General features: G+C 42.4%; 1 protein-coding gene across 1 annotated transcript in view; it reads left to right on the top strand.

Moving 5' to 3' along the window:
- Window positions 1-17,359, top strand: part of LOC139698602 (homeobox protein vnd-like) — a 178,563-nt gene that overhangs the window by 27,966 nt on the left and 133,238 nt on the right. The window lies entirely within an intron of this gene.

The following is a 17,359-nucleotide window of genomic DNA, read 5'->3' as shown; positions in this document are numbered from 1 at the left end:
TCATTACTTCTATTTCTTCCGATGAAGACGGAGCTGAATTATGTCGAAATGATCAAGAAATAACGTGTGCGTGATCTTTTTATGTGTTATTATATTGTTTGTTGCTGTCCAAGTTTGTTATTCAACACTTCCGTGTTACTTCGACGAAAACATATATATATATATATATATATATATATATATATATATATATATATATATATATACATAAGCACACACAGGGAAAGAATCTGGTCCCCCTATCCTGATGTGTGAATTTCCCTCGCATTCAGGCTGATTACTGGCAGAACTCTACCGACACTCACCAAACCGACCTTCGGGTTGATTACTGTGCTTTTGGTTATATCATGTTTTTTTGTTGAAGACGAATGTAGAGCTCACCTAGTACTAAGCCCGACGGCTTGTGAAATTTACACACCATGGGGGGCAGAGCTTTTCCCTGTGCCACCTGTGGTTACCCAGGAAGTTGTAATATCCGAAAATCACAGAGCTTTATCGAAACTAAGATTGGTCAGCGGCATCAATCGGAATTGAACTTGGGGCCTCATATAAGTATCACCTCTCTAACCACTAGACAACTATGTCCTCCGCTGGTACCATAGGTACTTTAAAAGTTTGGAAAGGATTATTGGAATGCCAGTATTTAGAGACTAAGGGGATCCATGATGGCACATCAAAACAAAAAAATATCATGATATTATCGCAAATTATTTTGGTATTACAGGAACAAGTTATGGATATATCATTTGGTTCTCATAACCCAAATCGATTCTTTCAACTTACATTAGTTTATGCATTTCAAATAATTTTCCCCGCAGTATTATCATTGTTTTCGCAACATCCTCGCTTAGCTGAGAGTAAAACTGATCCTTTAAAAGTGGCAAGAACCAGTGCCTAGGGATAATTACTGTGATGGGCGAGCCAATAAAATGGCGAGTAATTTTATTTCAACGTGACCTGTTGCTAAGGTTTGAAGTGAACGGTATGTCATACCGTCGCGGACTATTAGCCATGCATATAAAAAGTTAGGTGTTTTTCATGGAAAATTATTACATGCCTTTGAAAACTAATGAGATACAAGGGAAAACTGTGAAAGCACATTAAAATCTTATACAGATTTACAAAATTACATGTTAGCCGGTTCTCTGCGGGCTATTCTTAATAAAAAATTAACGTCGGTTGCCGCATCGCTGTTTCCTTCTAGAATATTAATAAAATGCAGATCCCTCCGATTTCCTCGATCTCATTTTTATTTTACTTATATAATTAAAAAAATATAATTTATTAATTTGCATTAACACAATATAAAATTCCAGCTTCAAAACTGCATTTATATACCCATACATTTTTAAGATTTACATGTAAGCTGGCTAATTTCAACTCCGGAATGGTTATCGTCCTTACAATGAATTTTGTTTCTTCGTATCCATTAAGGATTGAGGTTTCTGTGATATTTTCTATGTCAAACCAGTTTGACCATGACTCGCGTATGCGTTTTCCCAGTTTCGCAGTGAATAGAGAGTTGTAGGTTAAACGACGAGCGAGGAGTCCATCCGCTCGGATGGTTGGTTTGTTTGGCGATGAAATGAGTAGGCTAATGACTAGGCTGTCCAAACACCTGTTTCAAAGCTAGAGGACGTCCAGGTTAAGTGCCCAGCTACTGGGTCCTCGTAGGCTGGAGTTTTCTAATTCTTCCTTACACGACTTCAACGCCTGCACATCAAACTCCTTCACATTAGAACAACTAAACTGCATTTCTAACAAGAAGGGGAGCGTAGAGGTGGCGCTGATTTCTCATCCACTTCTACAAAGCGTCGCCAAAGTAAAGACTTGCTATTCTACACTATGCCAAATGCAGCTCCTACAATCGTGAGCATTTGTCAGAAATGGCGAGTCGAATTTCCTTAAATAAAAATCGAATCATAACAAATTTTCACAGGATAGAATAAAATTGACGTTGGTTTAAAATGTCATCGACAACAGATACGACGGCATCTACATCTACATAATACCCCGCAAGCCGCCGCAACGGCGTGTGGCGGGGGGTGTTAGGTGACCAACCGTAAAAAGGAAAAATACCACATGCAAAAAAACAACAAGGAAAATTACACCCACAGCAGCGCACAAACTCATGCAAAAATCCCTTCATCCAACACTCATGCAAACACATATACCGCAAAACAACTAAAAACTACACCACAGGATGAAGCACGAAAGCCATCCTACAACACGCAAGCCAGGACACAATAAGCAAGAATGTGAAACATCACAACCACATGAAAATGCACCAAAAAACACTCTACCCCCAAAGAGTCTGTAAAAGGCAGGGAATGCGACCCAACGTTTCAGGTAGCAGGAATTTCCCCCCGCGGAGAGGGACGAGGCATAGATAACATATATTATTTTTCACGTTTTCATCGATTATCAAGAAGAGTGACTAAGATGCCGTTGTACGCAACCTAGCAAACTAGCCCTTTGGCAAAATACGAATAGGAAACTAAAATATTGCTCTTACGTACATCACACACCAAAATCTCCTAAAAACGAAGTGTACTGTAACTTATGAGACCTTCTTTCATTTCTAAGAATTCCCATCTTTAATTAAGTCGCTATTCAAAATAATTGCTACTGAAATGGATATGCATAATGCCAGGCATGCTTGAAAAAATTTAGACATATCTAAGAAAGAATATTCGACCAGTTTGGCTTATCTCTGAAATACTTCGCGAACGTATTTCACCGATACATAATTTTGAATATCGTTCCCCGGCGGCAACAAAAGGTTCTCACGAAATACATCGCAGATTGGGAGAAGTCCCTAGTCCAAACCTCGGCAGCCTAGCATCGACCGGGTCGGGAGGAGGAGCAGATGCGCTCCTCACGCCTTCGAGTGCCCGTGAATTTCGGCGCGCCGTCGGTCGGCTCCAACAGATCTCGCTCGACGCCCTCCGGCCTCCGCCGTGACGTGGGTGCCCGGGAAACCGCGGGCGACCCGACGGCGTCTCACGCGGGGCGAATGCATGAAGACTCGAGGAGATGAGGCTGTGGGTTTGGTTTCTAACCGCAAGATTTAGCGTTTCTTCCAAGCTATTTAGATTTCAACTTGCATTGGGGATTATGTGGCTCTTTGAAAGATCTCTTCGCTCCCTCCATTGGTGCCGGTTTGAAAATATGAGGCAGACTTAAAGAGGTTCTTTTAAGCAGTATTTCTCGGATTTTTAGCGCGGGTTTGCTCATAACTCGAATAAATTTCATGCATTTCGAATAATGGGCATATTGGCATGGATAAAAGGAGAACTTTTTTATCGCGATTTCACACCGAATGCAATATCGAAATTGAAGTTTGTTGAATGTTAGTCACCGATACAAAAACAAAATATTTCAATAACGGAGGCAATGTTACTTACAGATATGAGGCTCATACATGCATTCCTAAATATAGTTTCAAAATACGCATCCGAGAAAAGTCAGTAAAATACATAGCTTTTCATGTTTCAGCATTTACATGAATACTTAAGGTTCATTAACATAGTAATATACCTGAATTTTGGTTTTGGCTTGGTAATTGAACTAAGTTCTATAGAAATGCAAAGATTTCGGAGTTTAAAAATCTTTTTCCTTGACCAGGACTCGAAACCCTTCTCCCAAGAATTACAACCGAGTGTTTTAATCATTTAAGCTACACAAGAGTCCTTTCACACTTTGAATTTACAGGGGCTTTAAAAGAACAGCATGTAATGACTAATGACGTACATCCATGATCACAAGTGAACGAATTCCTACGAATGATTTTCACTCTGAAATTTCTGTATTTCGGGTCGCATCATTGAATGATTCCGTCATAGTACTGACTGCGGTTCCATTTCGTTATTTATATCATTAAATTTTGTTAGAAATGCTAAAAAATAATTCTTCATTACTTATTCAACACGCGGCACTGGATATCATGATTCTAAAAATTAATCAAAATTTTCAATTTCATTATCCGACTCAAATTTAATGCTAGATTCTACGTATTTAGGAAATTTATTCATAATAGGTATTTAAGCCATTGAATGAAAATCATATTTGCCAAAATTTTCATGCGCAATATATTAAAACCTTGCTTCCAAAAGTAAGTGTATACAGTTCATGCACAAATAAATTTTAAAAGGAGAATTCAATTGAAGTTATGACATAAAGCGTTTTGTATGAATATGATAAGTGGAATTTCCACAATATATGAACAATCTTTCTTGAATTCTTTCATTTCTCACTCCAATTCTCCACAATTTTTACGCTCTGTTCGGCAGTAATAAAATAAACTAATTAATTTGAAAAGCCCTTTTTGACACGTATGACAAAGAGGGCAGAATATACGTAGACATATATGATTCTAGAATTAATTTTTAACTGAGGCACAGTAAATAAGCGTCCAATTGAGATATATTGACCAAACAGACCTACTATATACTAAAAATTCATTCCTAATTAATCATCAAGAAATGTAGAGTCCACCAGTGTTGAAGCTTGCATTTATCTGCTTGTATTTACAGGAGTAAAAAAATAATATAAATCTTGAATAAACGAAATCATTGAGTTAACAATGATTTTCTCTCAGTGGGTACATTCGCTATAAATGAAATAACGTTCATAAAAATGCATTTGAAATGAGTCCTGTTAGTTTAAAATGCAAAAGTCTTGCAAAATAAATAATGTTGAAATGTTAAATAATGTTGAACATAGTGTATTATCCTTTGAAGGGATCATTAATAGCTTGGTATTAAGTCAGTTAATTTTTATGTATATGGCTAAATTGATATGGAATGCTACTATACCGTCCCTTGGAATTTCCCCCTAAAAAGAGATAACAAAATATTACTATATAAACCTTCGAAATTACTACAAATCCATAGCCATGAGTTCACGATGAAGTTTGCCCAACTCCATCTTCGAATCGGCTTCAGTTGGTTCATATTTGAATTTGAGCACTTTCATTTGGTACTTTTTTATGCTTACAATATCGCCGTTAACTATTCCGAAAGTTCCAATAATAGTCATGTCGGCGTAATCATCCTGGAAAACGTGTTCCATGAGTAGGGTGCCTCAAAAGCTTATACCTGAATCGTATCCCTTTTGGCCCTAAGTACTTCCCTTTCATCCTCATTCTAACTACATTTCCATCACTCGAGCAGCGATCTCTCTTTCCTTTCCAACACCCGAAGGAATGCGTTAGAAGGGTCGTGGAATGAGGCGAGGGTTTGAATTGCTTTGCGGTGAAAGAGGAGATTTTTAAGAGGCCCTCGGTCTTTTCTGTGGTCGCCCCGAAAAACACAGGCCTCCACGCAGATTAGCCCTCCTTTTAATCCATCCCCCTTGCTTACCGAACACCGCCCACCCACCTCTCGCAACCCCGCCCCCTTCCCGCCCCCCTCCTCCCGCGCACACCCTCGGCCATTCGAAATTCAGCCCTCGCACGCTTTGCCCCGAGATAGCGACATACTCCAGGCAAAAAGAGGAAGGATCGCGGGCGAACTTCCACTAACTGTCCACACCCACCCACGCGATAAGTTTCCCTGCATTCAAGGAATGGTGGGAAGGGTCGAAGGGAATCCAGGTAACGTATGCGTGTATTTTTGAAAATTGTCGACCCCCCTCCCCCCCGCAGCAGTAGTAGTCGTTTTTATGGGAGGCGACCAACAGCTAAGGTCATTTGCGCCATTAGGAATGGATTAGGAAGGAAGGGTGGAGAGAAACCCAGTATCGGCATTAGCCTACTCTTGTCGAAAGGCGCCAAGGGGTCCGCAGTTTAACGTCCTATCCGACGGACATCGTGCTCACTCAGTGCCCTCTACAAAGCACCTCAAATAGGGATCGGGATACCACTGAAAAAAAATCTACCATCTCCTGGATTCGAATTCGAGCCCTCTCGGTGGGAAACCAGTAAGTTAGCCACCGCACCATCACGATGCCCTCGCCCCCCGAGTGATGCAGTTTGGGCCTCAGTTTGGGCCTCAGTCTGACTACTTCCTGACTGACCACCAGCCCTCCGCGTCACTTAGCTTGAGATTTAACGGTGAATTTCTCAGTGACTCAATGAATAAGTGTCGTGACGCGAGTATGGGAGATCTTTTCAAATCCTGAAGTGAGGGACTCGTCAAGTCAACGGTATGTCTTCGGGGGCCAATCAACTTACCCTCCCCTACGTCCTCCGCAGAGTTTCAAATTTGTCGCAAGTGTTTCACACAAAGCAACACATCGATGCGCTCGTATCCCAGGACGCAACACAGCGTAGGATCGATTACGATCGCTCCTTTCCTCTCAAAGCGCATCACGTGGCTCAGGGCTTGGGGAATCCTCAAGCCTCTCTCGCTTGCCGGTTGCTCCGATCCAAAATACGTGCTGTTCGGAGAGCCTCGACTACCTAAGTGTTATTTCAAGGCGGAAAATTTCCTTATCTAATTTCTACCGGACGAAGTTTGGTCGTAAATGATATTTAATTAAATCCGACCCGGTAATACTATATCTGAGCGCCCCTCGACAACTTCGCGCAGACGTTGTAGTAATCGAGTTGGCCACCGCAAGTGTGCCAAGTACGTGTTTCCATGGAGTCATATTAATCTAAAGGAGAAAACGAGCTCCAAGATGTTGCTACTCTTCAGCATCGTCAACCTAATGAAATACAACCGGTTGTCGCTCGCCAAGTTAAGTCTCTGTAAACTTCCACAAAAAGAGCTCCGCCTCTGATTTCAATCAGTGTTCGGTTGTTTTAGAATGAATAATTCCAAGGTGTCTTGTGATACTTATCTCATTTATAAGAAAGGAAAAAACTACGTAGGTTTATGACAGGAAATTTATTTTCATTTGGACCAGTTCTGTTGTAGAGACAACATCATAAATATCAACTCATATCAAATAATGCCGCATATGCAAAAAATTGGCAAAAATTTAAATACATTAAAGTATGTGTAATTTCAAAAAAAGGTTGTTCTACTCGTTCGTGGGGAATGTTATCATAATTTTTCCCCCGAGTAAATCAAAATTATCTCACCTATGGTACCATGGAATGTGCCAATTTCCGTGGCTGCAATAATTGTCAACGTTCGAACTAAACTGCCGACTATTTCTTGACCTCTTTAACCACTCCACCATTTGATACTTGGCTCTGACTCCGAGTTCCCGAGACTCTCATCTCCCGGAGTGCATTTATCGACCTCCCCCCTGCTCGCACTTCCCGTTTTCCTTCCCAGTTGTCTTCCCTGCATCCTCCTGTTTGCCAAGTCGTCTCCTCTTGCGCAAGTCCTCCCTCCTTCCCTCTCGAAAACTTCGGCGTCTTCCTTGAGCCACCACCCTCGATGATAAAGCAACGCTGAACGTCCCTGCCGGCACAAATCAAGACTCGTGTTTGATTCAAGAGTGTATTTCAATTGCCATTATTGATGCAGCGTTTTTGAAGATCTCTGCAGAGTGAATCTTTTGAAATTCCAGAGAATATTCTGGAGATTTAAGAAGTATTACCTGAGTTAAAAACAACATAAAAAGACATAATTGCGTAATTGCGTTTGTTACCGCTTCAAGGTCTACCCCGAAAAGTATGTAGCCTATTATTGGAACTTTCTCGGTTAAGTGGTTAAATAAAATATATATACGATATGTAGAAGCACTCACGAGATCAATATAACATTTGGACGGCACAATAGAACACAACAATAAAATAGATAACACGTAAAAGGACACTCACATTTCAGAAATTTTAAGCTTTCGAGATATATATATATATATAACGTTCTGTGTTCGTCTTCCACACCTATAAATCTGTGTTCGTCCTTAATATGCTCCTATCCCTTTTCCTTACGTCTATTTCCATTTCCATGTGAATGAATATATATATATATATATATATATATATATATATATATATATATATATATATATATATATATATATATATATCACTTAGTACACATCTCTGAGCAAGACATAAAATTCTTTGGTGTATCGACATGCGATACAGTCTTGCCTGATGAGCTCTCGTCTCAATATGCATCTCTGCATTAAACAGTATTCTCTCCCCCAAACTCACGTTGGGTGGAAAATCGGAGCCTTGCTCAAGTAATTCCACTCATAACTTATCAATATTTCATCCTATTATCCTCGGAAATGATGGCGCCTTGACTGCCATTTCTTCCCACTTGAGATCCAGTGGTGTCATCTAACTTATCTCTGAATGATGGCTCTCGGGCATAGGATAAGGTCACGTCTCCGGGCCTATAAGCTTTCCACATCGTAACAAATTGATTGACTTGGGGCGCTTAGTATAGCAATGATTTTTTTTCGTCAGATCCCATCCATTCAGTCGGTTCCTCGCAGTGCAACTCACGCGCAAGAGCGATGAATGCTTTGCATTTCGATTTGTGCAACCACCGGCCATAAATATGAGGTTAAAGGGACGAAACGAATGGAAGTTTAAAAAGAGATCCTTATTTTTCAATATATCAGCATGCCATCACATTGAAATATATTTTGAGCACAATATCTGCAAAAAGGTTTTTGGTCTGCACTATACATTTATATTTATTTTCAATTGAATATAAGTATTTCATCTTTTAAATTGTTGCAGATATTTATCCATGCATAAATCATTGCATTGCGATGACATTGAAATTTTGGATTTTCATGTTATTTCATTTCTTTGGTAGAATGATAAAAAAATCAACAAATGACTTTATTAAAATACATAACTGTAACATAAATTTCGAAATACGTAATGCCTCAAAGTAATGGTACGTGCATTCGCAGAATTATCGAGCGCATAAGCACTGTCTTCGAATCAATGTCATCTACTCAATATCTTATTCGTGTTTCCTCTCGATATATAAAAAAATATCCTCAATAAAAATTGATAGGAGGGGCACAAGACTTCATTATCCCAAATGCCATTCGTGATTTCCGTGAGATATTGCATTGTGGCATCTAACCGTTGACAAATGCGATAATTACATGATGATCCAGATTTTCGGGTGTGCGATATTGTATTTCTAATATTGCACCTTTCGTTACTTCGAAAAAATTATCGAAGTGTATCGAAAAAATTATCGAAGGGTATGGAGTGGTAATCGATAAACGCTGACCAAAACATCAATGAATTGTGTCCAAATGCACCTCCTTGATGGGGTGCATGTCATCAACTTGTGTAAGCCAAATCACAAAATAAATTAGAGAAACCCTTTGACCGTCAATCCGAAGATAAGACCGTTTGGGGTGCGTAGTATCATTCACCTGGGACTTGATTCGGAGGCGCGTGGAGCTCTCATATTCGGAGTAAGAGAACTGTTTTCTCCCCTGAACTGTCACGGTTTCTGAGAAAGTTCTGGGGGTCAAGAAAATGATAAGATCTAGTTTAAGCTGGAGTTGACATTCCGTTGGAATCAAAAGGGTTTGAACTCCGTGCCTTCGGGTAGGAAATGTAACGTGAATGAAGTCATGTAAACATTTTTATAACGATACCTCTATGGTACCTCGTTTATAAGGACAATGCCGTTCCGATAAGCATATATGAAGTACCATATCTATGAACCTCTAGACCGCGATGGATAAAATTGACTTTTATCGATACTCCGATATTAGCCTGACCAAAATCGAGTACCGCTGTGGTCCCATGTGAGCCACCCCGCGTCTCAAGCCTATCGTCTCCCATACTTCGTCCCCTGATCTCGTCGGGAGCGGTGAGTGAGCCCTTCCCATCGTCCGCGTGTTTCTCCCTTCCCCTTTCCCCATCCACCCACCCCCGTCGACGCCAGTCCGAGGAGAAGGGGACAACGGCGAAAGAGCGGCAGCGCAAGAGAAGAGTAGGGAGGGAGGCGAGCGAGCACATCCTCGACGGAGAGTGAGCAAACAAAGCGATGTCCCCGCCGTCCGTTTCCCGTCGAAGGGGAGTAGTTCCTTGGAATGCGGCGTCGGGCAAGATATGTGAGCGCGGGTGAGGGAAAGGGAGGAGTGAGTGGTGTGTGTGCATGGATTGCTCTCAGGTATTCTCCGGGGAATGCCGTGGAGTCCGGGTGTGGGCGTGTGATTCGGGTTACCCTCGGAATGCTAAACGAAAGCCGATCATCCCTCGGGCAACCACTGCCCACGACTTCCTGAATGTAGTCATCCGGGAGTGGTTTATATATATTGATGGTGAAACATTCGCCACGCATTCCTACCACTTGCACTGACAATTGCTCCGCTTTTCCTCCCCGTGAGGTAGGCGTAGGAGAGGAATTGCCTGCTGACCGCGTGGACGCCAAAGCTGAGCCTAAGATTGGGCTACTGCCGGCGGCGTAGGGAAGGGAATCAGCGCACCCCATCGTTTGCCATACACACGGATTCCTCACAATAATTAAGGCTTAGTACAAAGCCTAAAATTGAGACCTTCACTCGCTTCCTAAGTAAGTCGTTGAGCCGACGTCTACGGCCTGTTAAAATAACATTCAATAAATGCAGGAAACTAAAAATGGACTTTCGTATTGATTTGCAGATATTGGATGATAGGGAACAGATATTTACGAATTCTTACGGTGAAGTATTGCGAAGGTTAAATAAAACAAAATAATAAGCATGAATTTGGTTTATTGAAAATTAATGATATTTCAGTAGAAGGGTAAAAGATCAGTGATAACATGCTCTTGATTGTATTTCGTTGACTTCCTTAAGAAAATCTTTTGTCAACTGTGGGAAATACTAACAATGCAGCGGCGACTATCTTGTTGAATTAGTTACAAAATCTCTGTTTAATTTTACAATACTCCTATTGTAATTTTATTTGATATTATCTTATATACATCATCTATATTCTACGATTCGCTAAGGTTTAGAGAATGAATCGCTATGCTTCAGAGAAGACAGTCGTGGGAGCTCCAAATTCACTATATTGCGAATTCACTCAATTGAATCTATTTAATCATTAATAGTAACGGCAATGGATAATTAAGTTTCAACTGTGTATGTTGTTTCACTCTTTTGGTATTTCGTCTCGCGTAAGAGTTAAGTCAAAAGGGCTGTAAAAATTTTCTTTCGATGCACCAATTTGACAAGAATCTTACGTGACTCACTCCGCCCGCGGTGAACATCCCAGTCGCGGGTTCTCCGCTTCAGGAAAAGTTCCGGCCCACGCTGCCTTGCTCTCTCGGCACGCGGAATGAGATTGTAGGCACCATGTCCACGGCCTTCTTTATTTTTTGGAAAAAAAAGATGAAATGAGGATGGTTTGGGAGGGAGGAGAGAAAGAGGGACAGAAGAAGGAAACGAACGAAGCAATGGAAAGTGGTGAATAAGGAAGAGACGAAGAGGAAGAGAGAGGGATGGAGATGAAAAAAGGGAAGGTTGTATTCTCTCCCCGCCCCACCATGAAAGAGGGTGGTTGGCGGGGGGTGGGTGGGTTAAAGGAGAGGGGGTAAAGAGGGGGCCTTATTTTTTCCCGCCGGTTGCGCTTGCATGTTCGAACGCCCCCGCACAAGGCGCAAGCACGGTCGGAGACAAGACTCCGGGGCATCAGACCGTGGTTTTTCTGCACTTTTGTGTGCGCGCGGAGGGAAACATCGCGGACGAAATTGAGGGGACTGCGGGGGTGGGGTGGGGGAGGAAGGGAGTGATGAGGTGGGGGGGATTAACCAAGGATTGAGTACACAACGCGTACGGCAAGCGGAGAGAAGGAAGCAAGCGAGCGAGCGAGCGAGGAAGGAAGGACGGAAGTTTTCGGGAGGGCGGCGAAACTGCAGTCAGCCATCGCGGATCCCCAACATGGCGCGGGCGGGGTGATTAAAAAACAGTCGAAGGACGAGACGAGGCGGTCGAAAGGGTGGAGAGAGGGAGAGAAAACCCTGATATCGTGTGCACCCAGCGGAGGGTAAAAATGAGTCAGGGGATACGGGGGGGAGGGTTGGGGGGGGGGAAATAAGAGAATGAGGAATTCTGGGGGGTATGACGAGATGGATGTGGAAACTGGGGTTTGGGAGCTGTCAGCATGGGCCTGATGCTTATTGTACGCCATCCGTGTATATCTCTCCTTTGGCAATCACGTCCGTGACGGTCCCTACATGGTCGGGGAACATAGCTCCCATTCCGGCCTTCAATACACAAGTTGTTTGGGTCAGTGACGAAGGAAATTGTGGTGGGGATGGGACGGGAATGAAGGGGAACTTTTCACCGCTGGTGGATGAGAGTCATTGGTTTAGAGTCGAAGATTGAATCACTCTCGCCCTTGGTGAATGCATTGCGAATTCATTTGCGTACGGTAAGAAGAATACGTGAGATAATGAGGGTTAAAAATTAAGTATGATATATTTATTGTAATGATCTATAGCTTCGCGCCAAATGCACATGATTTCAGGTTGTCAAACCCATTCTTTTTAATAAAGTCATCTGTACAAATCTTTTTTTTTTGAAACTTTTTGCATCCGCACAAAGAGCAAGGTGCTTTTATAATATGCCTATTTTTAACAGTGTGTATATAATTTCATTCTCTCGAATTGTTCATAAATGCTACAGTTTCTTATATGGAGTTTATCAACAATCATGATAATCAATACAACCTAAAAAAGAATAACAATAGTTATACCTTTTTTCCACCTTAGACAGATTTACAGCATAACATTTGAACTTAAATTAATATATTAAAGTTATCTAGTGTGCAAATAAGATGTAGCAGAGGAAAATCTGTTATGAGGCTTCCATCAATCTAAATATGAGGTGGATACAAGTACATAATAGAATATTGTGCCTAAATTTTAGCATTAGATTTTACTTTATTTTAGCGTAAATTAATCAAAATAGTTTCAGGGTGTGAAGGAATTACTTTCATGTATCACAATTAGTGATTCAAAAAAATATATTGTTTTATAAGGACTGCATAGATTTGGACATGTATATAAATAAGAGACATAGTAAATTACACATTTTGTGAGAGCTCTTGAGCGTTTTTCTAGGAAGGAAAGGTATAAAAATATTATACTAAAATACATTTTATTCCATGATGTAGTATTTTATTATATTGTACTTAATATATTAGAAATCCTGACTTATCTGTTGAAATAATATGTTCTCGCCTGATGCATATTTAGCCAAAACGACTCAGAATGTAATTCTTTTATACAAGGTATATGCCACTCTCGAACATAAATGGTAAATATCCACTCACCACTTAAAGATATTCAATGTCACCGTCTTTGAAGTTATTAAACCTGCAAGCGTATATCTCATGCTACTATGAAGACTAATTGATGATACACAGAGATCAAGCTGGCATAGAATTAGAACTACTTCGCTAATCAGCCAAATTGTCTTCTCTTCGAATGACTCTTGTGTATTGCCGTTGTGACACAAATAGTGCGCGGTGTACACGCGAGGTAGCAGTGCTTTAGCCGTGCGAGTAACTACAACCCGAATGCTGTTTTGTGAGCGGATTGATTTCTCCGGAGAAGCAAGAATTTTACCACAGCGCGATCCCGTTTCCTTTTGAGACGCGCAAATCAAAGTGAATGTATATATTGCCACTCGGGAGGAGCACGGAGCCCCTCACTGCGACATGGGTGCAAAATATTCCCAGCTCGGATCGGATCCGGTTCTGCCCAACCGGGGGGATGAATAAACGCAAGTGGGCATAGTCAAACGCTTAGGTGAGCACGTCGTCGGGAATCGGAGCGACTCACGGGATGAGTTGCGACGGTGGTCGGGCGGGGGGTGGGGATGTGGGTGTGTGTGTTAGGGAGTCTGAATGTTGAGAGTAGGGCCGCACACGGGACGCAGGGAACTGAGGGAGAAGAAGCGAAGCGGGGGTGTGAGATCGGGGGAGAGAGAGGGAGAAGAGAGGGACACCCAACACCGCGGTTGAGTCGGGCTGGTGGTATCTTTGGCAACGGATCCCGGGTCGGAGGGAAGAATTTCGGTCACCCTCTCGAGAGGTTCTCGGAGTCAAACCCGATACGAGGTGAACCGAGACCGTTCCGCTGAACCCACTTCAAAAACCCAGTCCCACGCCTGGCCTGGAAGGGGGGCGGCGGGGTATGTCTTCCACCCACTACTGCGCCTCAACCGCCGCGCCCCCGGGATGGGCGCTACCGAAGACGACCTGAGTCTCGTTTCCCTTTTGTGGCGGGTGTCGGGCCACGTGCCCCACGATGTCCAATATACGCCACCGCTCATTCTGAACCCCTCCACCCCCTCCTGCATTTACCTTCGCGCGAAGGAGACGGGGGGTAACGTTACCTCAAACCCTCTCCTATCTTCATCACCGAGAAATTCACATCGGCGTGCTACTTGACGCATCTCGGAGTGTCGCGTGGCAGGTTATGAGACCCGAAGTGGGCTTCCATCGAGGGGAGTGGTCACAGCGGGGACGAATCGGCATTTCGCCCCTCTCCATTCGATATGATTTCCGGCCCTAAACCGCGAGAAAAACTCTTCCAGACCAAAGAGAGGTTCCATATTAAAAAAGGGGTACCTAGGACCTATGAATACGATATTGTTGTAGTGCTCCGGGCTATGAAAGTACGAGTGGTATCTCATAGCAAGAGGAGGGATGAAGCTCGTTTTTCGCTGAGTTATCCTCAACCATTTACTTTGAAATACGTAGATTACCTCGACTCTCCTCGGTTCCCTCTTAACTGGGCGGGGTCTTGTTCTGTTTTATCAGATTGCTACTTGATTTGTAAATATTTATGCAGACCGTGCAACTTCAGTGATTTCTAACCTATTCGTGTTCCATATGCATTTCAGATAATTTTATGTACATATTTTTTACACGACAGTTATCACTCGTTCAGAGGAGGGCCCGCGACTCTTACTTCCGAATTCAAATATCTGAAATGTGATTCTCAGCTTGGATTAATTGATACAAAGTTTTTAAAAGATTAATATTTATGTCCAAAGTTGAAAATTATCTCAATTAGGAATTTAAACATGAAGACTGATTAGATAATATTTGATCAACCAAATGCATGCATTCATCAGGTTCGAGTGACAGATGCTCCTAAGCACGAATAATATTTTAAATAAGTACACATTTATTAATTAAAAATTAGGATCAATTTTTAGGTGTAATTTGAATGGGTGATCAATATGTAATGGTCAGAATAATAAAGGAAAGGGGAATGCTTGAAATCAATATGTGCGCTTCGATAGAATTGGCTTGCAGATTCTGTTATTTTTAACTTTTATTACCATGAGGAATTAAGAAGTTTAGCGAGAAGCTTACTATGGATGAGTTGTTGATGATTATGATTGGAATGAGCTGCGAATGATTGTTAAGTGAACGAGATGATTGTTCAGGCCTGGATTCGGTGGCGTCCCGTGCAGTCTTCTGTCTCTATGCATTTGAAATTCACATCTTTCGAACTATATTTATCGGTATCAGAACATCTCTTTATGTTAAATTTTAAAAATTGGAATTAGGCTTAGTGGCTGCAATGCCAACACAAAACTATTGCTTACCTATCCGCTCGTGTATTTTTCTTCGGGTAACGATAGAAATAATTAGTTGGAGAATAACAAGCGCAATGAAGGGAAAAACCTTTCGAAGGGAATAAGAGCGGAGGGGATGAGTTTATTCCCTGAATAAAATAATAATGTCCTTGGCAGCGAGATAAGCATTAACCCGCGCGCGCAGGAGCGGAAGGGATCATCGGAGTGGTAATAAAAAGTTTTAGTGGGGCCGAGGAGTGGGGAAATTTAAAACATAGAAAGGGAAGGAACGTTTTCAGAATGCGTGCGTAAGGGGGGGAGGGGACATCGACAACAGGGGAGGAGGTACGAGAGGAAAAGGTGAAAGATTAAGCGCTCGGAGAATCGAAATCCGAATTGTATGGAATTTTTTTTCACGCCGCTCGCGCCCGGAGGGAACGATCATAACATTCAGAGTTGGAAGCCGCTTACGGCTATATACGCGGCGCTGGTGGGCGGGTGGGTTAGGCGGGAAACAAGCGGAGGGGAGGGCGGGAAAAAATACTAGCGTAAAGTGGGGATTGGGGGGGGAGGGGGTAGCACTGAAAAGGGGTGGAGAGAAAAGGGGGTTTGGATGTGGGGTGTGGAAGGGGAAGAAGGGAGGTGTTTGCGGGGAAAACAAAGAAAGATCGGGAAGCGGAATAAAAAAGGGGGAAGGGTTTGTGGCGAGGAGGAATGGGGCAGGGGGAAAATGGATTGTAATCGATTTACACCACTTTCTTCATCGAGAGTCGCGCGTGGATGAATGATTTTCGCGCCATAGGTGCCGAAATACCTCTGGGAAGCCTTCCGGGTGCACGCGGCTGCTCTGAATCGCTCCAGCCTTGCGAGAGCAGCCGTCGAATAAAATTAAAAAGGGGGCCTTGGCTCACACACTCATTCTTTCTCAGCCCTCGTTTAATTTAAATTCTCTTGTGTGTGTTTGCTTGTGTGTGTGTGTGTGTATATATATATATCTATATATATATATATAAATATATATACGAGTAAGTATACGTATACATATGATATATGTATGTTTATATATATGTACGTGTATGTATATTTATATTTTTATTCACACACACATGTACAAGTATACACACGCACATACATTATTATTTGTGGGCGCGAGGGATTTGGAAAAAAATGCCTATCTTTTCGGCGCACCGTCTTATATTATTTTTTTAAATCTGCGACTCCCACACCCCCTCCTAATTTTTTCACCCATTCAAAACCACCCCAAACCGCAAGCTATAAACAGACATAAGTCTTCCTTCCCCCCCTCCCATATCCACCCTTCCCCGTCTCTTCTCTCACCCTCCCTCCCCCTTCCCCTCAACAATTCGAGAGTAAAACGCGAGAGCGTTGGAGGCATCGATGGGTACTGATTATTTAAAGGGAGAGAAAAGAGAGGGAGGGAAGGGGGGGGGGGGCGGGGCGGGGCGAGAATTAATTAGAGTTCGTAATGCACACTTGGGAAAACTTGAAGCGGAGGGCGTCAAAGGATCCGTCGAGGAAATATAGAAAAAAATGAAATAATTAAAGGTGTGGGAATGGGGAGAATTTGAGAAAAAAAGCAATCTTTCGTCTTCTTTTGTTGTCTCCACGTGTGACCGTCGCGCGGGATGTTTGATAAAATATTAAAATTAGGGAAAATGAAAAAATAAAAAAAAATAATTATAAATGATGAAATCCAACGGCTTGCAATCAAATTTTCCCTCTAACTTCGTCGCCAAACATCTCCCCAACGTCTCCCGTATGTGGTTGGGAAGGGTAAGCCAAGGGAATTGGGCGGGGGTCGGGGGGGGGGGAGGCGAGCTTATTTCGGCACCCCTTCACTATTCTATCCAGATGATCACGCTTTTCGTTCGCTTGCAACCCGGCTGCGGCTCCGAAAAACATTTTGAGGATTTTTAAACGT

Source organism: Hetaerina americana, unplaced genomic scaffold, assembly GCF_022747635.1.
Source record: "Hetaerina americana unplaced genomic scaffold, ioHetAmer1.1.p SCAF_9, whole genome shotgun sequence".
NCBI classification, from domain to species: domain Eukaryota; kingdom Metazoa; phylum Arthropoda; class Insecta; order Odonata; family Calopterygidae; genus Hetaerina; species Hetaerina americana.
This window is presented reverse-complemented; position numbering and strand designations above follow the sequence as displayed.